The sequence below is a fragment of the Podarcis bocagei genome (genome assembly GCF_964188305.1).
Source record: "Podarcis bocagei genome assembly, chromosome: 11".
NCBI lineage: Eukaryota > Metazoa > Chordata > Lepidosauria > Squamata > Lacertidae > Podarcis > Podarcis bocagei.
Genome location: NC_138136.1, coordinates 10,889,020 through 10,916,641, shown reverse-complemented (window position 1 = coordinate 10,916,641; position 27,622 = coordinate 10,889,020). Strand labels below are relative to the sequence as shown.

The following is a 27,622-nucleotide window of genomic DNA, read 5'->3' as shown; positions in this document are numbered from 1 at the left end:
CACTTTTAAATGCGTAAAACTTGAACTGTTGAGCAAAACCATAATAAGGACACAACTGCATAAACAGTTCTGTCCTTTATCAGGACTGGCAAGGGATGGCCTTGGCTCCCCAGGGGAACAACGAAAACACATCAGAACTTTATCTTATGTGCTGACCACAAAATACGCACAATACCAATGTCCGGGGAAAACGCCAAAAGCGTGTTCCCGGAGATAATGACGTCTTCCCAGATAAGAGTAGGAAGGAAGATCCTTTTATGGTCAGAAGTACAGGAAGGAAGACCCTTTTATGGTTGAGAGTACCAGAGCAGGAACATATGTGATGTCAACCTGCGTACATAGGCTGACGTGGTTGGGCTCCTAGGGGAGGAGTGAGAGGGTGCCTGGAGGATATATAAACTGCATGAAACCTGTCATTTCTTTGGACTTGCTGTGGACTTGATCACGCAAGTGTCTTCTGCTATCCGGAGAGCAGAATAAACTCTTTCTTTGAATCAACCTCAGGTGTCATTTGACTTCCTTCCTCCTGTCCCGGAGCAATGCAGACCCAATCGGTGAATTCCAATAAGGCTACACAACTGATATTCAAAAGCATTATGGAGTCATGGAGGCAGGGCATAGCCATCATCGTTGGTAGACATTGATTGCCTTATCTTGCATGATTTTTTCCAGTTCTCTTTTAAAGCTGTCAGAGGTGCATCGGGAAGAGGCCACAGGGCCCAGCAAGGCCCTCTGCCACTGTGGGTAAGCCTGCCGAGGCCTTCCACTGCCATGGGTAGGCCCAATGGGGCCAGCCCTTCAAGAATGGGGGGCTCAGCCTCATCACTGCATACTGGCGAGGGGTGGGGAGCTGAGTTGCCCTCAGCCCCATAGAGTTGGCGCCTATGAAAGCCATCCAAAATGGCAGCCATCACCACCTCCGTTGGAATTGTGTTTCGTAGTCTCACTATGGACTACATGAAGAAGCACTTTTCGAAATCTGTCCTGAATCTTCCAACATTCAGTTTGGAAGAGGACGCCTTCACCCCAGTATGGCTCCCCTTTATCACATACACAGAACAACACGACAACAACAAAAACCCACCAACACAAAATATGCTCTCTCGGTAAAAGCGATTAACATGAATTGGGACCTTCCATTGCAATCCTGTGCATGGTTACTCAGATGCAAGCCCTCCTGAGTTAAATTGGATTTATCAATATGTTACTGCCTTGTGGTAGCAATTTCCCCACTAATAGTTCTAAATTAAATCAACAATCATATACTTGTTACTTTTACTGCTACATTATTCACATGGAGCAAATCACTTCCCTTGGTCTGTAAGCATTGTTATAAGCTCTAATAATCTTCACATTATGTTGGTATCTTTTTATGAACTGACTAGATCAGAACTACCATCTGTCATTCTCTGCAAGTGGCTGAAAATGACAAGAGTACTATTTTCGATTAAATTGCAAGTAATTGTGTGACTGCAACTGTCAGAGAATTATCATCCCTTTTTGGATATATATATTTTATTACTATTATGATTATGCGCCCTTAACAACCTCCCTTGTCTAGGTACACGATGTTCTTTCTTTGTGCCTACTGGAAACAGCAGAGATACCATCATGGTACATAGATAAGTAAGAATTCCATCTTTGGTATTTTCGCCTTCTGCTTTGTCATTTTTATGACTAACCCTTAAGGCACTGCAGTTATCCCTGCTTCACCTTTCAGGTAATACATATGCATGTCTTGATCCATTCAAAATAAGTGCTCCTCCTAAAATAATAAGACAAGAGAAATAATAGCTAAAATTGGCAACTGCAAAAGCAATAGATCATGGTAGTCTTTTGATTAGCACTCAGCGAGCTCCTCCTGAGTTGTGGGAGGCAGTAGCTTCTACATTTCCTGAGCCAAATTATGAGTCTGAGTCTTGTGGGATCTGATACCTTCCGCATCTCCTTCCCATCAAATCGTCCCCGTAGCAGCTCATAACATATCAAATCAACAGCAACAGTTCAAAAAACATGGTAGAAACAATTAGAAATAACCATAAGTAAAAACAAAAAAATAAAAATCTATATGCAACATTATATAGTAAAGGTAAAGGGACCCCTGACCATTAGGTCCAGTCGTGACCAACTCTGGGGTTGCAGCACTCATCTCACTTTATTGGCCGAGGGAGCTGACGTACAGCTTCCGGGTCATGTGGCCAGCATGACTAAGCCGCTTCTGGCGAACCAGAGCAGTGCACGGAAATGGCGTTTACCTTCCCGCCGGAGCGGTACCTTTTTATCTACTTGCACTTTGATGTGCTTTCGAACTACTAGGTTGGCAGGAGCGTGCAATGGGAGCTTACCCCGTTGTGGGGATTCGAACCGCCAACCTTCTGATTGGCAACTCATAGGCTCTGTGGTTTAACCCACAGCGCCACCCGCATCCTGCAACATTATATAAAACAATACAAATGCCTTAAACTAATTCAACAGCTTAAACTAAACAATACTCCATAGAACAATACAAAAAACTTGATGCTGTGGTCTAAACTACTGAGTCTCTTGGGTTTGCCAATCAGATGTTTGGCGGTTCAAATCCCCATGACGGGATGAGCTCCGGTTGCTCTGTTCCAGCTCCTGCCAATCAAGCAGTTCGAAAATACGCCAGTGCAAGTAGATAAATAAGTACCACTGCAGCGGGAAGGTAAACAGTGTTTCTGTGCACTCTGGTTTCTGTCACGGTGTTCCATTGCACCAGAAGCAGTTTAGTCATGCTGGCCACATGACCCAGAAAGCTGTGTGTGGACAAACGCCAGCTCCCTCAACTTGAAAGCGAGCCTACTGAAACTGATACAGGAACAAATAGAAGAAGACGCCTTCACCCCAGTATGGCTCCCCTTTATCTTTTTTTTTTAAAAAAAATATTTATTAATTTTCCAACCGTTTAAACACAAAAAAACAAAAAACCCCATAAAACTAACAAAACAAGACACAAACCATTTAAAACACAAAACAATTTCAATATCTTATCTTTCATTCCCTTATTTCCACGACCTCCTCACACCTCCCTTTTTGTATTCCACTTCTGTTAATTGTTTCAGCAATTCCTTTCCATCTTCCTCTGTTTTCTATCCTATAATTATCTTAACATATTCTAACCTTATTTTTCCCTTTAATACTCTATTAATCTATTTATACTTGATTCCTTATAACATTTCTACTAAAGCCATATAACTTCATTCCAACATTTTTCTAACATTCATTATTTTTACAATATTTCTATAAATAGTCTTAAACTTCTCCCTGGTCTCGGATTTCTGCCAGTCGTTTCTGCCCCTTTTTCACATACACAGCCCAACAAGACAACAAGAACCCACCGACATCATCCAAATACATTTGGCTTTCTAAGCCTTCCTCCCATCATAATTGCAAGGAAACCGCACTGCATCCGTCCACAGACAACCAACCACACACTGCCCTCCCAATCCCTCTCATTACCAAGGTCCTGTAACAAGCGAATAAAAAGAAAACCTATCCAGTTGATGCTGTCACAACCTGCCCCCAAACAAAGTAGAAGAGTTTATATTATTTGCCACCACCCTTTTTCTCTTCCCAATCTTATACTGCATATAAGATACATACAACACCAATGTCTCGCAACAAATATAAATGATCTGTAGAAAACTCAACCTGAAAAAGAGACAATGTGTGTACTCTACAAAAAAAAACCTTAAGTTTTTTTTTAAAAAAATGCACCCATATCCAACACTTTGGATCCAATGGAATCACACTTCTGTACCAATCAGTTTCCGTCTTCATCTCCCCATCTTTCTTCCTTTCGTGAAATAAGACACAATTTCTACGATTAATTTCCTTTCTCTTTGTGTCCTATCAATTTAAATGATGGGACTATAAGCAGAGCCTTAACTTTTCCCCTCTATGTGCCCCTCTTACATCTCCTTTAGTTGTAAAATACATAATAAAAAGTCTAGTTTAAAACATAGAGGTCATTATGAGATGGGTAGAAGCGTAGTTTCAAGTACACATTGCTGGATCTGCCATAAATTAAGGGCTCATCGGAACTTCCTTGTGTGCCACATTTCTAGAAACAGTTTCATGCTTTAAAGCTCTGTGTCAGAGTGCTGCTATTATTATTTTTTACCTCCAGCACTTTCCCCATGAAAACCCACTGGAAACAATTTTGCAGAAAACTCGAAATGCTGTTTGTTCCAATTCAGCACCAAGAGAGTGTTTTCCTGAGGAAGGCTGTGGGAAGCACTTGCACACAGACTGGTTAGGGCTCAGGTGTTTTTTTCGGCCTTGCTATGGACCTTAGGTTGGTCGCCCTGGTTGGCTGGGGGGCCTGGTAGGAGTTTTTCCATTTGGCACTAGGCTAATTGGTTTTTTCGCCTACCTCGTAGCAATCGTCACAACTTTTTTGTGGTATTGGTGGGTAGGTTAGGCATTGGAATAATGTGTTGCGCTGTGTGGAAGTGCTAGGTGTGGCCATCGCCTATGCCTTCAATTTTTTAGGGGTATTCCGTTAAAGGAATCTGGGGGTCGTGTATTCCGTCCGATGCCTGCTTGGCGGGAGGCCTTGGCACGACCCTCGGTGACAGCAGGGGTGAGCCTATAGTCGGATTAGCATCGACAGGCTCCACCTACTGGTGAAGAACCCACTTGTTTCGATCCAATGCCTAAGCCAATACCTTTTCAAATGCTGTAACCAATAAAGTTGTGGCCTTTCTCTAGCCCATTAACCTTATATCACGTGTCCTTGTGTCTTCATTTCACTTCACCGGGGTCGGGTCCTCGAACCACAAATTAAGGGCTCATCGGAACTTCCTTGTGTGCCACATTTCTAGAAACAGTTTCATGCTTTAAAGCTCTGTGTCAGAGTGCTGCTATTATTATTTTTTACCTCCAGCACTTTCCCCATGAAAACCCACTGGAAACAATTCTGCAGAAAACTCGAAATGCTGTTTGTTCCAATTCGGCACCAAGAGAGTGTTTTCCTGAGGAAGGCTGTGGGAAGTACTTGCACACAGACTGGTAAAGACTGGGGCATGGGTGACGCTGTGGTCCAAACCACTGAGCCTCTTGGGCTTGCCGATCAGAAGGTCGGTGGTTTGAATCCCCATGATGGGGTGAGCTCCCGTTTCTCTGTCCCAGCTCCTGCCAAACTAGCAGTTCAAAAGCACACCAGTGTGAGTAGGTAAATAGGTACCACTGTAGTGGGAAGGAAAACAGCATTTCCAGGTGTTCTGGCACTCGTCATGGTGTCCAATTGTGCCAGAAGCAATTTAGTCCTGCTGCCTGTCTGTGGACAAAGCTGTCTGTGGACAAACGCCAGCTCCCTCAATGATCTGATCTGACTTTGCATATGTTTAAATTTGTTCTAACTTTCTCTGAAAGACTTCATTAATGTGTTGAAATGCTGACATTAGGTTCCGGAGCTATGAGGGAAGAAAAAATGTTTCAATTAATTGTTGAAAGTCATCAGCAAGGATCAAAATTTAAGATGTTTGTGGTGGTGGGTTTTTGTGTTGTTGTTTTTTAAAAATGAACATTAAAAATTGTGAAATGTTGCCAGGTTTTAAATGTGCATAAAACTTATTTTCAACTGTAACTCCGCACAGATTTATTTGGGAGTGGTTCCTATGGGTCAATAGCGCTTACTTCAAAATAATTGTGTTTAGACTGATAATTTGAATTTTGTGTTTTGACAATAGCATCTCTTGGTGGTTAGACTTCTTATATGTGACTGTTACATTTAAAGTACGTATCCTTAAGTTTTTGTTGCCATTTCTTAAACTACAAATGAATTTTCAAGACTGCTTTCAGCCACCTACTGTTGCTCTACAGATGGAATACATTCTCAAGAAGTATAAGTGGGTATCTGCTCAGACGTGTGTGGGTTGATAGCACAGTTCTCTGTCTTCTCTCTCTTTCCTTTCAGTCTTTAAACTTCTCTAGTTGAATAAGATTCATTCACTTTGGCCTTTTGCCTTGGCAATTAAACATCTTATTCAGAAAGTATCTTCATGCCACAATAATTGCAACTATTGCTAGACTGAAGTATTTGACCCAGAAATTTCTGTAAATTAGATTAATTTTCAGGGGAATGCGTGAAAGTTAAGGATTTTCGTCCTTTTAAATATGAGATTTCTGAGTCTCTTTCCCTCTTTCTCACTCACTTGTACAAAAAGATAGAAGCCTTTGACACTGTTTCAAGCTGCTCTCAGCAGCACATCTATATCCTTGGAAAAGAATAGCCCATGAGAACAATGCTATATTGTGATTCATTCCTGCAGGGGGCAAGAAAGAGGATTGGTCAATCCCAACTAGGTGACTTTCTTGTATATAGGTATGTGTTTGGTGTTGCCCATGTGAATGCAGGCCTTTAAATGTTACCATAGTGTCATAGGGTGATTCCACAGAGAAGCTTGCAATGTTTCCCATTCATACCTATTCACCCAAATTGCAGGGGAGGGATATGGAAGATGTGAAAACCTTCCACTGGCCCCGTGCTTGTTCTCAAGCATTAACAAATCCCGCCTCTTCTTTTTGCATTTACCATATTTTTCGCCCCATAGGACGCACCGGCCCATAGGACGCATCAAGTTTTTTGGGGGGGAAATAAAGAAAAAAAATTTATTTCCCCCCCAGGCGCTTGTGGGGCAGGCAGCGGGGAGAAGCGCTCTTCTCCCCGCCGCCCGCCTTGCGATCAGGTCCGGGGACAGCAAGGAGACGCAGTGCGTCTCCCTGCTGTCCCCGGAGTGGTGGGGCAGGCAGCAGGGAGAAGCGCTCTTCTCCCCCCGCCCGCCTTGTGATCAGGTCCGGGGACAGCAAGGAGACGCAGCACGTCTCCCTGCTGTCCCAGGAGTGGTGGGGCAGGCAGCGGGGAGAAGCGCTCTTCTCCCCCCGCCCGCCTTGTGATCAGGTCCGGGGACAGCAAGGAGACGCAGCACGTCTCCCTGCTGTCCCAGGAGTGGTGGGGCAGGCAGCGGGGAGAAGCGCTCTTCTCCCCGCCGTCAGCCCCGCCGTCAGCCTCCAAACCACTTCGGGAGACAGCGGGATGGCGGCGTTCCGCCTCCCTCTGCCCCCCGACCTTGTGGGGCTGGCGCTGGGGCTCTCCTGAAGCCTGGAGAGCAAGAGGGGTCGGTGCGCACCAACCCCTCTCGCTCTCCAGGCTTCAGTGAAAGCCTGCATTCGCCCCATAAGACGCACCCACATTTCCCCTTCATTTTTGGAGGGGGAAAAGTGCGTCTTATAGGGCGAAAAATACGGTAGTCCTTTTCTTCACACCAGGTGCAAAGTCATGGCTTAGCTAGTGAAGAAGACTGAGATGGAAAAGGCAGCAAGAGGTCAGAATGGACACGCTTCAAAAAAAAAATATCAATGAAAAGGGACTTGAGATCAGAGCTGGAAACACAAGCTTCACCTCTCTCCACCGCTTGACTAGTAAACACAAGCTACACATTACAGCTGCAATTCTGTTTGAATCCAATTGACTTCAATGGTATTTAGGCAGTCTGTGTGCAAGATTGAAGCCTATATATAATATACTGTGGTTTTTAAAAAGAGAGAAAAAGGGGGTGGAGGAATCATTCAGCAAGCATGCTAAAATTCCACGCAACGCACTTTGGAGCCAATCTTTACTGTCTCAAATCCTTGGCAGCATAAACAGAGAGAATTTCCAATTAAAATAATAGAAGCCTTAGAATAAATGGTTTCCTACAGGGGATGCTGTAGTAGATTTGATTCTCGAAGCTGTTTTGTTTGATGGCAGCTGGAGCCAATTTGTGTCCACATTGAGCAGTTCATATTTGCCACCAGTAAAATGCTAAGTCTGTAAAGTATCTTAAAGAGAAAAGCAGTCTGTGCTATGATGGAAACTTAAGAGAGGGAAAGAGAGGGGTAAATATCACTAAAGACAAATGTGGAACAGGTAATCACCAATTCTGGGACTATAATTGCCCACTTGGTTTAAATTAGATTTTCTGCACTCACTCAATCAACACACGGCCCAGTGCCCTGCAGTTTACATGGCAAGGCTCTTATCTGCATTGCAGTTTCTTCTTAAAAATTGTACATCAGCAAAGATTTCAGCTTTGCTAAACAGTTGCCTGTTCTCTTGTGCCAAAGCCCCCAAGCCTAGCAGCAAAGATTTCAGCCAGTTTGTAAGTATAGAATATGCATTGTTAGATGGACTCTTCAAGCTGTAGATAGGCTATTCATTTGGGTCAATTCATTTGAAGATTTGTTTGTAAACCTTCAAAGCCTTTAGTTATTCACTAAAAGGTTCATATACAAGCTGTTAACATGAGATTTAGGGAAGGTAGAAAGATAACCAATAATCTGTCAATGCACTTAATTCAGCCAGGAAGGTGATCTATTATATCCTGGTGCACTAAATTCCACTAGGGTTGCCCAGGCTGATCTTAAGGGTAATTTTTCCTAGGGAGTGTGTGTGTTTTTTAACCGTCTCCAAATTCACTGGCAATAAAATCATTACATGACAAAAATGGATACTTACTTTGTTCGCAAAAAGCTTCCAGGCAGAGCAATCCCACCAGGAATGTGTGTGGCGGGGTGGGCGGGGGCAGAGAATCCAAGTCTTACAAAGCCTTCCAGACAGGCAGCAGGATGGTTAAGTGGGGAGAAAATTCATTCTCTCCTTCTTTCCCTTTCTGAGATTTTCTTTTTCGTTTTACAATTTTCATTACATGGTTTCTAAGAAGAGGGAGAATGTGTATGCCAGAATAAGAATAATATAATTTATTACTTATACCCTGCCCACTCTGTGCGGCTGCCAACAGAATATTAAAAACACAATAAAACATCAAACATTAAAAACTTCCCTAAGCAGGGTTGCCTTCAGATGTCTTCTAAAAGTCAGATAGTTGTTTATTTCCTTGACATCTGATGGGAGGGCATTCCACCACGACTGAGAAGGCCCTCTGCCTGGTTCCCTGTAACCTCACTTCTCACAGTGAGGGAACCACCAGAAGGCTCTCAGAGCTGGACCTCAGTGTCCAGGCTGAATGATGGGGGGTGGAGACATTCCTTTAGGTCTCCATCTCCTGGTTCAGGGTGTGTTGAGGAAATAGGAAGGCTGTAGATCCTTCTGACTCAAGTGATCCCCTGATCTGTCACTACTAACCAATAATACAGCTCTGACATTAGTAAAGCAGGGGTTGATGAGGTTTCCACAACAGCTGGCAGAGGCCTTGTGAGACCTCCCTATCAGAGGACAGCCCACATCTAATGGCCTCTGGTTCCATCTCCCAGGGACCATGCCATGTCAAAATCAATGGATTTTGATGACTGGTTCTGCTAGTTCAGGGGTGGCCAACTTCCAAGAGACTGATCTACTCACAGACTTAAGGACTGGCAGAGTGATCTACCCCGGGGATTCAGGTCAGAATCGTTGAGCTTTTTTAGGAAGGAAATCCCTATTTTGGCAGGTTCAGGTCAAAGTTTTTGAGCTTCTTTTAAGGGAGCCTACGATCTACCTGTTGTACGTGCCTGTGCTACAGCAAAGGTAAGGGAATGCAAATTAGGTTATGTTCTATTTTGAGCAATGGGTTTGGCAGCAGCAGCAAGACTTCAGCAGCAGCAAGGCTTCTCCATGCAGAGCTCTGGCATGCAACTCCATAAGACTTGAGCTCAAATGTTGTTTCAGCAGCAGTCATCCTGGAACTGAGCTTTATATAGGTGCTGCACCTAGTTCCACTAGTTCCATGAGAGGACAGTCTTCAGTTAAAGGGAAACAGCATACATTAGCAATCATTGACTCTGAATGAGCAGGAAAGATTGCGATTGCCCAAGGTCTTCTGAGCTGGAGTCTTTGGGTCAGAAAGGTCCTGGCAAAATGGGCGCCTTTGGGGCAAGTGCTTCTGGTTCAGTATCTGCATCTGAGGGATATTCTCTTTCCCAATCTCAATTCCCAGCCTCATCCTCTGAGGAAGGGGAGTCTGACCACAGGTTCAAGACAGACTTTTTCTTGGAATAGGAAAGAAAGTCAATGCAATGGTGAAAGTGCCTTGATCCACAGGATGGTCAGGGTACTAGATTGTGCAAGTTAATATCCAGATACAGAGGTCTGATGACTTAGAGGTTATCCCTAAAACAGTAGCAGCAAGGGAGAGAGGAACTATGTGGCTTTAAGGACAAGGCTAAGGACACACAAACACACACACAAAGAGAGAGAGAGAGGTGTTTTTTTAAAAAAAAGACTAAAAGGGAAACTTTTTATTTATCTGTTTATTTATTTAAAATATGTAGAGGTTTCCTTTAGAAAACCCATTCAAGACGCCTTACATCATGGGTAGGCAAACTAAGGCCTGGGGGCCGGATCCAGCCCAATCGCCTTCTAAACCCGGCCCGCAGACGGTCCAGGAATCAGCCTGTTTTTACATGAATAGAATGCATCCTTTTTAAAATGCATCTCTCTGGGTTATTTGTGGGGCCTGCCTGGTGTTTTTACATGAGTAGAATGTGTGCTTTTATTTAAAATGCATCTCTGGGTTATTTGTGGGACATAGGAATTCGTTCTCCCCCCCCCCTTCCAAAATATAGTCTGGCCCCCCACAAGTTTTGAGGGACAGTGAACCGCCCCCCTGCTGAAAAAGTTTGCTGACCCCTGCCTTACATGATAGAATCAGATAAAAATGTACTGCAATAAGGAAAAGAAGCACTGCTGATTCTCTTCCATCTGTTTGCTGCTCCAAAGGATTGCAAATAAAGCCCACCTGTCTGTGAATATGTCTGCCTGTTGTCCATTGGCTGATCTATGGTAGACCCATTTTGAAAAGATTGCAGAGTTCCGCCCTCTGACATAGCATTCAGAAATGAGCAGTTGACATTCTCCAGCTGGCTGCAACTTACATTTTGGAAGCTGTTAGGTGCATTAACAATAACGTCAAGGTCAGTGCCGTCGACCAAATCTTTATGGTAATACTACAATCTATTTGGGGTTTCTGCAGTATACCATGTCATTAATTAACTTCAAAATAATAGTTCAAATGGACAGGCCCCAAAGATCTGCAAGAATCAGCAGCCCCACACTTTACATTGAAAATATACTGGTGTGTAAAGAACAAACATTCTGCATATGACTTGAAACATCCATGTATGTATATACAGTATGTCTGAGACCTCTGGTCCGTTTGTAGTTTCAGATGCATGTACATTGATGTTTACAGATGCTTCTGTGATGTGGACAGGATGCAGCAATTGGGCTTGCCAGGTAATGAATGGAGTTTCCTTCTGATGAGGATAACAAGACCCCAGCTAATAACCCTTTTGCCAAAGAAACCCCTGACCTCAACAGTAGCCCAGTTCACAGAATTGCTTGTACGACAAGAGGCAACAGGCTCTGTATCCTGCTGTTTGTGCATTATTTTGTGGGCAAGTCTGCAACATACCTTTTAAGGTAAAGGTAAAGGACCCCTGGATGGTTAAGTCCAGTCAAAGGCAACTATGGGGTTGTGGTGCTCACCTCGCTTTCAGACTGAGGGAGCTGGCGTTTTTCCACAAACAGCTTTCTGGGTTATGTGGCCACATGACTAAACCGCTTCTGGTGCAACGGAACACCGTGATGGAAACCAGAGCACATGGAAACACCATTTACCTTCCTGCCATAGCAGTACCTATTTATCTACTTGCTCTGGCATGCTTTCAAACTGCTAGGTTGTCAGGAGCTGGGACCGAGCAACGGGAGCTCACCCCATTGTGCGGATTTGAACCGTCAACCTTCTGATAGGCAAGCCCAAGAGGCTCAGTGGTTTAGGTCACAGCGCCACCCGCATCCCCACTTTACACCTTTATATGTACACAGAGATCATCACAGTTGAAAAGGCTGGTTTCCCAATTTCATGGAAAGCTGCCTATGTGCGTTTGCGCAATGGAGACATGAACCTGCTCCCACCCATTGTTCTACAAACCAAGGCTGAATCAGGTTGTGTGCGTCATTTTCTGATGGGAACTGCAATAGAAAAGCTTGAGTTCTTATACCAAGCAACAAGTGTGAGCAAACTGTTAAAATCCTGCCTTAACACATTGGATGCAACATGCCGCCCACATGGCATTGCCACAGCTCCTTTTGTCAGTACATTTTGTTATTTTAATATCAGTATGAGGAAAAATATATGTTGACAGTAGGCTTCTATGATCCTTTTCTCTTTTTGTTACTGAACCCCTTTTCTGTGGAGTTTAATTATAATCTGTCACTGGAATTTGTCACAGCTGTCTTCGCTCCAGATCCACAAATCAAATGAGGTGTTTGTTTCAAAGCCATGGGGGGGAGAGAGAGAGAGAGAGAGAGAGAGAGAGAGAGAAAGAAAAGTGTTTCTTCAATGTGGCCAATTCCTGATTGTGTGTGTGGTTTCTCCTTAATATTTTTAGATCAGAAAACAATAAGCAATATCATATGGAAGAAAGAGAAACACACACACACACGCCTACAACTGCTTTGTGCTTCTATTGCACCATTCAAAACATCTAACACAATGAGTTTCAAACAGGGTTAGCATTCTATACTTCTGATTCCTATTTCAGGTCTGGCGGACAATGTTTTTAAGATGAAAGCTCAAAGTTGGGTGGAATTCAGTGGCATTTGTTAGTTGGAAACATCTAATTAGAACGTAAGAGAATGCCCAGAAATTCTTCAAAGCCAGTTGATTTTTCAGTGCACGTAACAATGTAACATGGTTCGTCTTTCCATTCATTCTAACCACAGGATCTTTAGCAACTGGGCACGTTGTTCAGCAGTGAGCAGCCTGATCTAGTATTTTAATGAAGTTTCCTCAGGACAGAAATACAATTTGTGTGATTATTTCTTTAGTTCTTAAAACCTCACTTGCAGTTCCACTCCTAAGGTTGCGTCCCATCTGCTGATAGAAGACTTCTATCAACAGCAGGAGAGGGAGGAAGGTTTCTCCCTCCTCCCCGTAGTCCCATTCCCCGCAAAATCTCCTTTCATTGTTGGGGCACCCCCTGGCCCAAATTAAGATATTCACCAATCACTAAAATCACCACAAATTACCACCATCACCTGCTCCACTGATTCCTTCTATCGGCAGAGAGAAACCCCTGGATGCAAGACAAAGTATTGCTGCAAGGAAATACTTTGGCAAGTACTACCTTTCCTGTGATGGTAGCAGCCTGGCCACTGAATTCTGCACTACAGTGGTGCCCCGCAAGACGAACGCCTCGCAAGACGGAAAACCCGCTAGACGAAAGGGTTTTCCGTTTTGGAGGCGCTTCGCAAAACGAATTTCCCTATGGGCTTCCTTCGCAAGACGAAAGCCCATAGGGAAATCTCCGGGACAGCGGGGAAGCGCAGCGCTTCTTCCCCACTGTCCTCGGACCTCCTCCGAAGGCTGGCGGTGGGGCGGAAAGCCCTTCTCCCCGCGCCAGCCTTTGGAAGGCTCCTCCGAAGGCTGGCAGTGGGGCGGAAAGCCCTTCTCCCCGCGCCAGCCTTCGGAAGGCTCCTCCGAAGGCTGGCGGTGGGGCGGAAAGCCCTTCTCCCCGCGCCAGCCTTCGGAAGGCTCCTCCGAAGGCTGGCGGTGGGGCGGAAAGCCCTTCTCCCCGCGCCAGCCTTCGGAAGGCTCCTCCGAAGGCTGACGGTGGGGCGGAAAGCCCTTCTCCCCACGCCAGCCTTCGGATGGCTGTCCTGAAGACTTGCGGTGGGAGGAGGGTTTTCCTTCCCACCGCCAACATTCAGAATGCTGTTCTGAATGTTGGCGGTGGGGAGGAAAAACCCTCCTCCCACCGCAAGCCCCGGGAACAGAGGAGAAGCGCTGCGCCCCTTCCCCTCTGTTCCCGTACCTGTCCTGAAGGCTTGCGGTGGGGAGAAAAGCCCTTCTCCGCACCGCCAGCCTGGCAAGTGGTTTCCATAGGAACGCATTAATTGATTTTCAATGCATTCCTATGGGAAACCGTGCTTCGCAAGACGAAAAACTCGCAAGAAGAAAAAACTTGCGGAACGAATTAATTTCGTCTTGCGAGGCACCACTGTATTTGCAGTTTGTAGACTGCAAAGCAGCCTGATGTATCATGCACTGCAGTAGTCCAACTTAGATGTTCCCGGACCATAAACAACAGAAGATAGACTTTCCCTGTCCTGGACAGGGCTGCTGCTGAACCACCAGCGAGAGCTGATGGAAGACACTCCATGCCACCAAGGTCACCTGAGCCTTGAATGACAGTAGTAGTCCCAGAAGTACCTCCAAGCTGAGTCCCTGCTCCTTTAGAGGAAGCGCAACCCATCCAATTTGCAACAGTTTCATACTAAATACCTGATTAAAAGAACAGCTGTATGTGTTCACATTTGATTACTAAACAGAAAGAGAATGACTTAGGAGGCCCTTTTGAAGGACAGGAGTAAAAAAAGCTAAAGGACCCCTGGATGGTTAAGTCCAGTCAAAAGTGACTATGGGGTTGCAGCACTCATTTCGCTTCCCAGGCCAATGGAGCCAGTGTTTGTCCACAGACATATTTCCAGGTCATGCAGCCAGCATGACTAAACCATTTATGGTGCAACGTGATGGAAACCAGAGCATGTAAACAGAGTGGTACCTATTTATCTACTTGCACCAGTGTGCTTTCAAACTGCTAGGTTGGCTACACGTGTCCTTGAAGGACAGAACCAGCCCTGAAACTCAGGTACTGCCAGGGCAAAGTGAGACACCTCTGGTCTAGATGGAAAATGGCAAGATCTCTCCTCTGGCATGGTGGCGCTTTCACTGCTAGGTAATCTCAAGAACTCTCTGCCTCACCTTAGATCTTAATAAAACAACAAATGCAAATGGAAACAGCCCGGGGAAGCAAATGTAACTGTAGTGCTGTTCTAGCAAGCTGCCTCAGCTTCTGTAGGCTGAAAGCTAGCCTTAGCTGGACAGCAGTAGATCAAGTTGGAGTTGTGCTCACAATCATGTGATTATAACTGGGGAACCTCTCCTAAGCAAGAAGAGATAACGTGGCTTTGATCTGTTTTATGCAAGCGCCTCATTCTTAATTCTTGCACAGTCTGTGGCTTTGTGGAGTGCATCTCTCAAGAGACCCATCAGTCACTGAAAAGTACGGTATTTATTCTGAAAGAAGGAAAGATCTTCAAGGTCTCCAGCAATAGACCATTGAATTAAAGTTTCTACCTCTGCTACAATAATAGTGACCTGTGAGTCTCATTGACCACTGTTCTTCAACACCCTCCTAAGCCACTGAGCCCTTGGGCTTGCCGATCCCATTGTGCCAGAAGCTACTATTAGGTCCATCATGAGAGGTCCACCAGCTTCCAATCACAGATACCAGCAGCCTTCAAGCAAGCAAACTTGCCTTATTATCACTCCCTAGCATCCCACTGCCAGAGGATTGCCTCCTTCCATTCACCACTTTGCCTCCTCCAAGTGGAAGAAACCTGGACAGTGCTGAATGTCACATCAACCCTCAATGTGGCTGGGCCAAAAAAAAAGACTAGCCACCCCTGCTCTAGACCCATGGGCATAAATAAAAAATTGAAATTTGAAAAATAAGCTAGTAATGTTCCAAAAAACAAACAAACCCAACAAACACCCTCTCTTACTGGGAGCCATAGAACCTGAACAATGGGTCTAGCAAGCTACAAGCTACTTATTGCCATCACCTCTGTGGAATTTATCATATACATGGCAAAGGTAAAGGGATGCAGATGGTGCTGTGGTCTAAACCACTGAGCCTCTTGGGCTTGCCAATTGGAAGGTTGGCAGTTCAAATCTGCGCGATGGGGTGAGCTCCCGTCACTCTGTCCCAGCTCCTGCCAACCCAGCAGTTCAAAAGCACATCAGTGCAAGTAGATAGATACCTCTGCAACGGAAAGGGAAACTGTGTTCCCATGCGCTCTGGTTTCTGTCATGGTGTTCCATTGTGCCAGAAGCTTCTCTCAGGTCCATCATGAGACGTCTGCCAGCTTCTAACCAGAGATACCAGCAGCCTTCAAGCAAACAAACTTGCCTTATTATTGCTCCCTAGCATCCCACTGCCAGAGGATTGCCTCCTTCCATTCACCAATTTGCCTCCTCCAAGTGGAAGAAACCTGGGCAGTGCTGAATGTCACATCCATTGCCAGGTGTGTCCTGCTGGAAATAATAAAGCGCTTTCCCCTTGGCCTGCCTTTATATCCACTCAGTTGCCAAGTGCTTTTGTGACATCACAAGAAACCCACAGCCAACGGCAACAGCTGGGGAGGCATCATCTTCATTGCTTTGAGCCTCACAATGTCAGGTGGACCTATCAGTGATTGTGTGCTTGTTTATTTGGGATGCGGGTAGCGCTGTGGTCTAAACCACTGAGCCTGTTGGGCTTGCCGATCAGGAGGTTGGCGGTTTCAATCCCCGTGACATGGTGAACTCCCATTGCTGTGTTCTAGCTTCTGCCAATCTAGCAGTTCGAAGGCATGCCAGTGCAAGTAGATAAATAGGTAACACTGCAGCAGGAAGGTAAATGGCGTTTCTGTGCACTCTGGCACTTGTCACAGTGGCCCATTGTGCCAGAAGTGGTTCAGTCATACTGGCCACATGACCCGGAAAGCTGTTTGTGGACAAACGATGGCTTCCTTGGCCTGAAAGTGAGATGAGCACCGCAACCCCATAGTTGCCTTTGAGTGGACTGTCCAGGGGTCCTTTACCTTTACTCCCTCCCAAGGACCTTAATTGCGTCCCCAGTTTTCAAGGGGCTCTGGGAAGGGCATGCAATCTGTTTCATGTTCTGATACTCAACAGTGCTAAAGCTAATGTAGTCATCGGCTATATTGCTCTTGACTTCTCTTGTTTTCTTTCCTAACACCCATGATCATGCCTGTTTATTTGGTTCAAATGTTTTTCCTGTATTTTTATTTATTCATTAAACTATTTCCTGTGGTTTCTTCAAGCCCTGAGCCTACTTCTCCTTTAAATGACGTAGCAAGACCAATGTCCAGCCTGCATACTTTTCTTATGGGGAAGATACTCAAATGGGATTTGATCACGCTAGGTATGTAAGAACTCTATTATAGAGTTCACCTGTCTCCAAAAAGAAAATGCATATTTTAAATAATTATCTTGAATGAGTTTTTAGTGGAGAGAGGGTGTCTTTCTTATCCCTCTGATTGTAAAAATTCATCATTCATATATCAATGGGGAAATAATTTTATCTATAATGATGCGACAATGATCACACAAGAGGCCTCTAATGAATCCTCCAGTTAATTATTGCTGAATTGATATAAATGTGTGACCTAATCAGTATTGTATTTCTGCTATTCAAACAGTAGAAATACACCTTTATTGAGTCAAAACAGTGGGAGTTCTTTGATATAATGTAGCCCAACTTATCCTGTATATCAGAACCCAGGCTGCCAACTAAGTAGAAGGGATGTCAGAGAATTCTCATAGAAATGGAAATAGGGGCAGAAATCACTGATATTAGTGTATGCTCAGAACAGAAATCAATCTAGCAAATACAGTCAGTATCCACGGCGGTTTTCAGTCTGCAAATGATACAACAATTGATCGCGTTCGCCCCATTTGCATTGCAATTCTTTTGCATTCAAAAAAATGTTCGTTCCAGTGAAATGAATGGTGTGAGATAACATAATAATCACACAATTAATTACATAATTGTGAAAAATTCCACAGGCAGCAAGGTGAATAACTTTTTAACATTATCTACTTGTGTTTTTATCTTTTATTCTGTGAACTGCCTTGAGATTGTAGGTGGGAGGTGTATAATTTTAATAAATAAAAATAAAATAAATTATACTAAAAAATAAAATACTTGTAAGTTGCTGAACTGCAGTGGAATGGAAACAGCACTGCATGTAACAAACATGGGTCTGAACAGAAATTGTCACATTCTTACTAGCTGGCTATGCAAGGCAGTGAGTGGGGGGAGTCCCAATTGTCTAACTTATTTCTCTCTTCCAAATTTCTGATGCAGTTATTTCTCTATTTTCATTTCACTCTGTCCATGGTGAACTTAAGCAGTTATCATCAATGGAACTGGGACTAAAACAAGACTTCCCCCTTTCTCCCATCTCACCTATGTGCCTCCTCCAATCTGCTCCAGAGCCTAATTTCATCTCATTTCAATCTTGCTGGTATTCAATCATAGGTCTGTTGCACTCCATTTTGTGCAGGTTCTTTGGAAAAAAGTCCACCTTTAATGCACATTATGTTTTTACTTTTAACATAACATGCATTCTTTAAAGTACAACTGAATGAACTTTTCAGGCAAGTCATACATCAAATATGCACTTCATGTGCATCTTGTAATTAAAAAATACACGTGTTTTTGGTGCGTAGCAAAATCCAAATATGTTCACCATCCAGTTCCGATCAGCAAGTAAGTTTGGAATTGTCAGAGCAGATCAGTCTGCTGAGAAAAGTGGACCAAACAAATTCCCCCCTTATCCTACTGGATTGTTGGGGAACCCTCTGGGACAGATTTGTTGGAGAGGGGGCAGAGAGAAAGAGGGAGTCCTATTGCACGAACAGATTTCCAACCATGCAATGTTAGAATGAGCTTTAAAGAGCAGTTCAGAAACAATGTACTTATGAAGCAACAGTCCTCCTGATTTGACATTTAAAGTATTCCAGAATACATGGAGAGTTCTGGCAGGCCCAGCCAGAACGCATCTGTGTTGGCAGTGGCCATACAAAATAATGGAAAGACTTGCTTGCAGAATAGAACCAACTGGGTCAGTTTCACTGGTTCTTCATGCTACTTTTTAAATATACGTGTAAAAGATTCTTGAGGACGGTTTCATACGCAGCTATATATCTTTCAAACTTATTCATTTGGAAATGGCTCTCTTTCTCACATTATAACCCTGTTTCAGAATGCCATACATTTTATGTCCGACATTTGGATTTCACTCAGACTGCCCTTTATGAGGAATCATAGTCTCTCTCGCCCTCTTTCTGTTCTTTATACTTCAGTTTATTGCTGGGCTGTTGGAGACAGATCCAATCCTCAAAGTGCTGCATTGAATACAAGGTCAGTTAAAGCAAATGAGCTTTGCGCACCAATGGATGTATCTGAGAGATTCACTCACAGCCAAAGATGATAAAACTCCTGAACAAGGATGAGGAAAGTTGTCCTTCTCTTTTATTTCTGACTGATTTTACATTGTTTGGGATGTAAGGCCCTATAACATGAAGCCTATATCACGTGACCTTCATCACTTTTATTTTCTACACAATTCTCCCTTTCACATCTAAAATACTTCCCCCACCATTTTTTTTAACTACAGATGTGCACCTATAACTTTGGGCAAATAGGTAGAAAATCAAGGGAAAGAACAATGAGATCAGTGCTTTTTTCAGGGGGTACTCAGCACAGGCACCTCTTTTTGTCGTTGTTAAAAATTGTGGCACTTACTGCAACAACTTCAGGGTGAGTACCGGCACCTATTTTTTTAGAAGCCCCCCCACTGAATTAGATCATTTATAGCACTTGCACAATAGTTTCATATAAAACCAGTAACATAAGAAGTACAGTGGTACCTCGGTTTTCAAACAGCTTAGTTCACGAACAACTTGGAACCTGAACACTGCAAAGTAAAGTAGGTTTTTGAATTTTTTTGGGAAGCTGAACATACTCCGTTTTGCGTCCCCCTGTGTTTCCTGTTCTGCTGCTAATTTGCATCCCCCGCCCCCTGTTGTAATTCAAGCCTTCTGTTTCTGATTGCAGTGTTCTAAGGTGATATTTGGAGCTTATATTTGGTGCTTTTGTTTTTGCGATTTATTTTGCGATTTTTGTTTTGAGGCTTTTTCAGTTAATTTGTTTTTGTGACTATGTGGATCCCAGTTCAGCTACTGATTGATTGATTGATTGTATGACTGCGGAAATGGATAAAAGCCCCCCATGCAAACAATGACTATCATCAGTGCAGGTAAGGAAAAAAATTAATTTTAATTTTTATCATCTACAATACTGTTTTATTTCTTTTATAGTATAGTACATTGATTATTGCTTTCATTTTATGGATCAATGGTCTCATTAGATAGCAAAATTCACATTAAATTGCTGTTTTAGGGGTTGTTTTTAAAAATCTGGAACGGATTGATTTGTTTTGTGTTACTTTCTATGGGAAAGCATGCCTTGGTTTTGGAATGCTTTGGTTTTGGAACAGACTTCTAGAACAGATTAAGTTTGAGAACCAAGGTATGTATGTGAAAGGATGTGAAGCTTAAATTCAATTGACTGAAGGCTGAGACTCCTATGAATGCTTACTAGGAAGCCCCATTGTATTCACTGAGAGTCACTTCAAAGTGAACAACCTTAGGATGGCAGTGCATGGAAAGCACTCATTAAAGGATGCTGCAAATCTCTTTTAGCCATTTCAGGTGGAATAAAGGGGGGAAACTAATTTTAACTCAGAATTCTCACTGCCCGAAATGAGTCTACATCCATCCATCTATGCATAAATTGTTGTTTAGTCGTTTAGTCGTGTCCGACTCTTCGTGAGCCCATGGACCAGAGCACGCCAGGCACTCCTGTCTTCCACTGCCTCCCGCAATTTGGTCAGACTCATGTTGGTAGCTTCGAGAACACTGTCCAACCATCTCGTCCTCTGTCGTCCCCTTCTCCTTGTGCCCTCCATCTTTCCCAACATCAGGGTCTTTTCCAGGGAGTCTTCTCTTCTCATGAGGTGGCCAAAGTATTGGAGCCTCAGCTTCAGGATCTGTCCTTCCAGTGAGCACTCAGGGCTGATTTCCTTAAGAATGGATAGGTTTGATCTTCTTGCAGTCCATGGGACTCTCAAGAGTCTCCTCCAGCACCATAATTCAAAAGCATCAATTCATAAATAGGGAATTCAATACATAAATAGGGAATTCTTTAAATGTCTGGTTTCCCCCCCTCCATAATTCCCTGATGCCAACCTTGGAGGAGATTAAAAACAACACACTTTGTGCAGTGAGAAGATTTCCTGCTTGGCAGGGGGTTGGACTCGATGGCCCTTGTGGTCTCTTCCAACTCTATGATTTTATGATTCTATGATTTCCAGTGGCCTCCAATCCACCATAATGTTCTGAAATTGCACTACTTCTAGAACCTCATGAAGAAAACAAAATAGTGGCTGGCATGCAAAAAATGAAGCTTTCCTTTAGTGACAACAAAAGAAGACTTCTCTTTTTAAGTGCCAGGTGTTGCTCCAATCTTTAAGCCACCTGTCTGGTTGCAGCAGGAGAAGCACCGAAGCTGATTCAAGCAGCGCTTTTAAGGCAGCTCCCAGCCCCGTTTCAGCTGAAACAGGACCATGGAGGCTTCCTTAAAGCACTTTTCAAAAGCATTTTTTAAAGCACCCCCCTTCATAAAGGAGAAGGAGGTCAGGTGCTTCAAACAACACTTTAAGACAGACCCCATAGTCCCATTTTCAGTCTTAAAGCGCTTCTCCAAAGGGCTGCTTCCCCTGTGAGAGGATGCTGATCAGAGCTTAAATTCATAGAATCATAGAATCATAGAGTTGGAAGAGACCACAAGGGCCATCAAGTCCAACCCCCTGCCAAGCAGGAAACACCATCAGAGCACTCCTGACATATGGTTGTCAAGCCTCTGCTTAAAGACGTCCAAAGAAGGAGACTCCACCACACTCCTTGGCAGCAAATTCCACTGTCAAACAGCTCTTACTGTCAGGAGGTTCTTCCTAATGTTTAGGTGGAATCTTCTTTCTTGTTGTTTGGATCCATTGCTCCGTGTCCGCTTCTCTGGAGCAGCAGAAAACAACCTTTCTCCCTCCTCTATGTGACATCCTTTTATATATTTGAACATGGCTATCATATCACCCCTTAGCCTCCTCTTCTCCAGGCTAAACATGCCCAGCTCCCTTAGCCGTTCCTCATAAGGCATCGTTTCCAGGCCTTTGACCATTTTGGTTGCCCTCCTCTGGACACGTTCCAGTTTGTCAGTGTCCTTTTTGAACTGTGGTGCCCAGAACTGGACACAGTACTGCAGGTGAGGTCTGACCAGAGCAGAATACAGTGGCACTATTACTTCCCTTGATCTAGATGCTATATTCCTATTGATGCAGCCCAGAATTGCATTGGCTTTTTTAGCTGCCGCGTCACACTGTTGGCTCATGTCAAGTTTGTGGTCAACCAAGACTCCTAGATCCTTTTCACATGTACTGCTCTCAAGCCAGGTGTCCCCCATCTTGTATTTGTGACACCTGGCTTGAGAGCAGTACATGTAATTCTACTGCCTTGGATGTGCAATCTTGCCCCATGCTGGGAACAGGACATACAGCCAATGCAGGATTAAACCTTGTGCTCCTGTCGTCAGCTGACCTCACCAGTAATGTGAAGTGAAGGACAGATTAGTGGTTTGGGGGAAATGGCTTCACGGGCCAAGATTGGTCTGTAGATTTGTTATTTACTGAGTTAAATAGGATCCAAAAGGCAGCAGTCTGATTGGTCCTAGAACAATAGGGTCTAGAATGCAGCAGTCTGATTGGTCCACAGGAGCTACCCAATCCAGCTCCAGATGGAAGTGAATCTGCAACCTGATTGGCCTACAGGTGAATTCCGGAATCAGCCAATCACGTGGGGCCCATTGTGTAAATAATGTATATAAAGCAGACATTTGGGGGGAACTTCCATTCTTCCTCACCACTATGAGCTGAATAAAAAGCATGAAATCCACTCTCGACTCTGAGTATATTTGAAGATTGGAGTTTCCCCACCCCTATATTAAACCATAGTTAAATGCAAACCATGGTTCAGTGTGAACCAGCAGTATTCCAGTGCAGTAAGACATGGAACTTACTGTATTTTTTAATAGGTAACAGCTTGAGTGACATTTTAGGTAGGCAGGTGAACTTAAAAATAGTAATAATGAAATACAAATAAATAACTGGAACTGTGATTGTCAGATTGGCCAGTGATGTTGATGTAAAAATTTGAGGTTTGGCATTTGCTACCCAACTCCCCATGGGACTCTGAGTCCTCTAAGTCCATGATCAGTCAGAGAAGAATGGGTGGAGGCAGGATCCAGCGGAAAGCAAGGCAGATATTTATTTTTCTGTTGCATATCAGTTTCCTCCTCTCCTTCCAAGGAAGGAGAGACCAAAAGTGTGTAGGAACGTTTAAAGACTTTTGACATTGCCCAACCCTCTTAGCCAAAGACCACCCCAAAATCATCATACATACATCATAGGAGATGGTCTACAGCAGAAATCCTGTCTGCCAGGACACCTGAGAATGGTCACTGATTGCATTACCTGGGCAGCCCTGGCCATTCTTTTGTTATGGCTAATACTTTAGTTCCTGAAGCCAGGTCACAGGCTCACCCTATTTATACACCGATACGCCCTTAAGACAGGATTTGTAACCGAAAAGACAATGGGAAGGCTTTCCCCATTTGCCTCCCTTACTGCAGATGAATATTTGAGGTCATTGGGAGAATCAAAATGGCTTCAGGATTGCTCTCCTGTACTATTTCAGACACATGGTTTATATATTTAGATATGTGTGCATTTATGAATATGTATTCTATATCAGAGACCTTAGACTTCTTATAACAATGTCTCAAAGATCCTGGAGCCTAGAACCTGAGGCAGTTTTCTGTTCTCTTTCTTTGATTTGTGTGGGCAAAGGCAACTTGGGAAGGAGTTTTCTTGGAGGTGATAGGGCACAGAGGGACTAAATAGCCTATTATATTCCACTGCGTTTGAGCTTTCAGACAGGACATCTTCTGCTCCAGCGGCTAGCGTGTGTCGAGCAGCGAATGTCAACACACAGATACATCTGCTTGCAGGCACGCATAATTTCTATAGATGGATAAGAGATGTGGATCGTGCGATAGCTCAAAAGCAGAGAGTGGTTTATATATAGGAACTGGGTGGGTAAAGAATAATACGGTGAGAGATAATTTGTTTTTCTGCACTTTTGCTAGGAAGAAGATGGCAACCTTTCTCTGACAGATAATTTGCACAGGTCACTATCCTGCGCTTGGTTATGCACAGTTAATTCCCTTTGAAAGTGATGGGGTTTAAACGAGCTTAGCTATATATTGCTATGCATTAAAAATAATACTTTTTCGTCCCTGCGTAGGATGTTTCTCTGCGTTTTGCAGCAAAGGTCGCTGTCGTCAAGCAGAGAATATACACATTTGCTCCTACAGATTTGCAAGTGCACGATTAGCACATCAGTGGAAATTACGCTGACACATGAGCTGTGCCTCATATTTAATATGCTTGCCTTCATTTTAGATTGTATTTGGTTGCTAAGGTGGTGAGCGTTCCCTAAATATCCAAAAAAGATGAAGAGACCTGTGGGGGGGGGGGGGAGAGAGAGAACCCTACATTTGATCTAATACTTAAAAGTAATTTATAAAATACCACTACAGTTAAACTAGTTAAATGTTTCATTTCACACAATTTTTTAAAAGCTCTGAATAGCCACTTACGGAACTAATTGGTGCCTTTAATATGCTGAAAATAAGAGAATGGAAATAAAGCTCATTTCAGATAGCCAGTCTTTCTCCAACCCGCCCCCGACACCCGGCCAATGTTTGCAATTTTAAGGATAATCATTTCATTATGAAACACCCAAGCAAATTGCATTGACTGGGCAGTATAACACCAGGCACTGATAAAGTGTCTCTTCATACCCCTATGCCACAGAACCTAAGGCCAACTTTCATGTTTAAATAACTCACATTCAAAAATGCCCATGTCAGAGAAACTATAGTTTTGTGGGCATGGTTTGAGATAAATGGCTCTTTCCCGTGAAATTGCTTACAGTGTAAGAAGAACTTCACTATCTCTTTTTAAAGGCTATAATATGTTTTATTGAATTTATTCCTCTTATACCCCGTCCTTTCCTCCAAAGGAGCCCAGAGTGGCAATATGCATATAATAATAATAATAATAATAATAATAATAATAATAATAATAATAATAATAATAATAATTTATTATTTATACCCCGCCCATCTGGCTGGGCCTCCCCAGCCACTCTGGGCGGCTTCCATAAAAACCAAAAATACAATAAAATATCACACGTTAAAAACTTCCCTGAACAGGGCTGCCTTAAGATGTCTCCTGAATGTCAGGTAGTTGTTTATCGCTTTGACATCTGCTGGAAGGGCGTTCCACAGGGCGGGCGCCACTACCGAGAAGGCCCTCTGCCTGGTTCCCTGTAGCTTTGCTTCTTGCAATGAGGGAACCGCCAGAAGGCCCTCGGCGCTGGACCTCAGCGTCCGGGCAGAATGATGGGGGTGGAGACGCTCCTTCAGGTATACTGGACCGAGGCCGTTTAGGGCTTTAAAGGTCAGCACCAACACTTTGAATTGTGCTCGGAAACGTACTGGGAGCCATGCTTTAGCATCAGAACAGGAGTGTAGACGTCACACAAATATAAAAATTAAATAGGGCCACACTGAGCTAGATTACTTGGGGAATATCCATAGCTCCAGGGAAAAGTCACAGCTTTAGGGAAAGGCTGTAGTTCAGAACTATAACCTTTGGATCAGGTTAGCCAGATTGATTCGTATGCTGTCAGCAGATTCTTGTTGTTGTCTTGTTGGGCTAAAGGTAAAGGTAAAGGGACACCATTAGGTCCAGTTGTGACCGACTCTGGGGTTGCGGTGCTCATCTCGCTTTATTGGCTGAGGGAGCTGGTGTACAGCTTCCGGGTCATGTGGCCAGCATGACTAAGCCGCTTCTGGCGAACCAGAGCAGCACACGGAAACGCCATTTACCTTCCTGCTGGAGCGGTACCTATATATCTGCTTGCACTTTGACGTGCTTTCAAACTGCTAGGTTGGCAGGAGCAGGCACTGAGCAACGAGAGCTCACACTGTCGCAGGGATTCGAACCGCCGACCTTCTGATCGGCAAGTCCTAGGCTCTGTGGTTTAACCCACAGCGCCACCCACGTCCCTTCTTGTTGGGCTATGTATGTAATAAAGGGAAACCATACCAGCGTGAAGGCATCTTCTATTGTCCCCATGTCAGTTTCAGTTTATTGGTTAGTTTTTAAAAAAAAATAAGGCTGTTTCCCATACTATTCGATGCCATTGGTCCATGTTCACTCCTGACAGGTCTCTCCAGTGTCTGGCTATGATGCTTCTGGCTGCTGAGGGTAGGTGGGTTATTAGCTCTTTATGATGTGATTGGGCATTATTATCATAGAAGATGATGATGATAATAATAATAATAATAATTTATTACTTATACCCCGCCCATCTGGCTGGACCTCTCCAGCCACTCTGGGTGGCTTCCAACAGGAGATTAAAAATACATTAAAACATCAGTCATTAAAAAACTTCCCTAAAGATGTTTAGCAGGGCCAGTTCTGAGGAGACTTCTAATACTTGCTTAGTTATTTTGCATATTTCTTGTATGATTGATGTACAGAAGAGTTGGATCCAAAACACACACACACACACACACACACACACACACACACACACACACCACTCTCACACACAAAAACAAATCTCACTACAGCCAACCAAAGATAACCAACCACACCCTAGGCCACCCCAACCACTCTCACCACCAAGGAAATACAACAAGAGAATAGTAAGAGAACCCACACAAGTGATGCTGACACAAAACCCCACACATACACAGCGGCGGAGCAAGCCAATCATGTGCCTGGGGTGGCGTGTGTGTCCTTCCCTGGGCAGGCCATCTCCTTACAGTGGTCTTAGATAAATTATAATTTTTTCCCATTCTTCGTTGAAGTTTTGGTCTTCTTGGTTCCTGAGCCTTCCGGTCAGTTTTGTCACTTCAGCATAGTCCAACAGCTTGGTTTGCCATTCCTCTCTGGTAGGGACTTTTTCTTCTTTCCTTCTCTGGGCTAGTAGCATCCGCATTGCTGTTGTCATACATGAAAAGTCTTTTCTGTTCCTTTGGAATGTCGGTACCTACAATTCCTAATAAAAGGCTTCTGGGTTTGTTTGTTTTTGAAAAAGTTATTTTAAACATTTTTTCCAATTCATTACACTGTATTTTTCACTCCATAAAACACACCTGACCACAAGACGCACCTAGTTTTTAGAGGGGGGAAACAAGAAAAAAAATATTCTGAATGAAACAGTGGATGTATGATTTTTTGGGTGCAGGCTGTAGCCATGGACATGCTATGTGAGCTGATGGTGAATCTGGGGTGACCCAATGCAAAAATTCTGAGGATCCATGGGCTTTTACCTCCCTCTTCCCAGGCAGTCTCCTTTATCTCTAGAGTCCCTTATCTCCCTCCCAATCCCTTGCCAATCAGCTACTCAGCGGCTTTGTTTCAACACCACCTTCCGTCTTTTTTGCCTTAGTGTCTTTTCCCTAGCTGGAGCAGGTTTTTTTTCTCCTCCTTTTCTTCTAATTTTTCTCCGCATTGCTTTAATCTTCCTGTCTCCTCTCCTTGCAAGTTCGCTGTCTTTACCTCCTAGAGTCCCTTTTCTCCCCTCCCGATCACTTGCTGATCAGCTGATCAGCGGCTTTGTTTCAACACCCCCTTCCCTCTTTCTAAAACAAAACAAAACAAAACCTGCTTTTTACCCCTGGGCAATTCGGCTCCAGGGACCACACATTCACTCCATAAGACACACAGACATTTCCCCTTACTTTTTAGAAGGAAAAAAGTGCCTCTTATGGAGTGAAAAATACGGTGTGT

The 27,622-nt window shown here is 43.8% G+C and overlaps 1 long non-coding RNA gene across 1 annotated transcript in view; it reads right to left on the bottom strand.

The window, feature by feature from the left end:
• Nucleotides 1-1,542: 1,542 nt before the first annotated feature.
• Nucleotides 1,543-27,622, bottom strand: part of LOC308597901 — a 72,044-nt gene continuing 45,964 nt past the window's right edge. The window contains exons 2-4 of the long non-coding RNA XR_014013269.1: nt 10,740-11,509; nt 8,522-8,718; nt 1,543-1,765 (exon numbers count right to left, since the gene is read on the bottom strand). This is a non-coding gene — a long non-coding RNA (uncharacterized lncRNA). The remainder of the gene's footprint in view (nt 1,766-8,521; nt 8,719-10,739; nt 11,510-27,622) is intronic.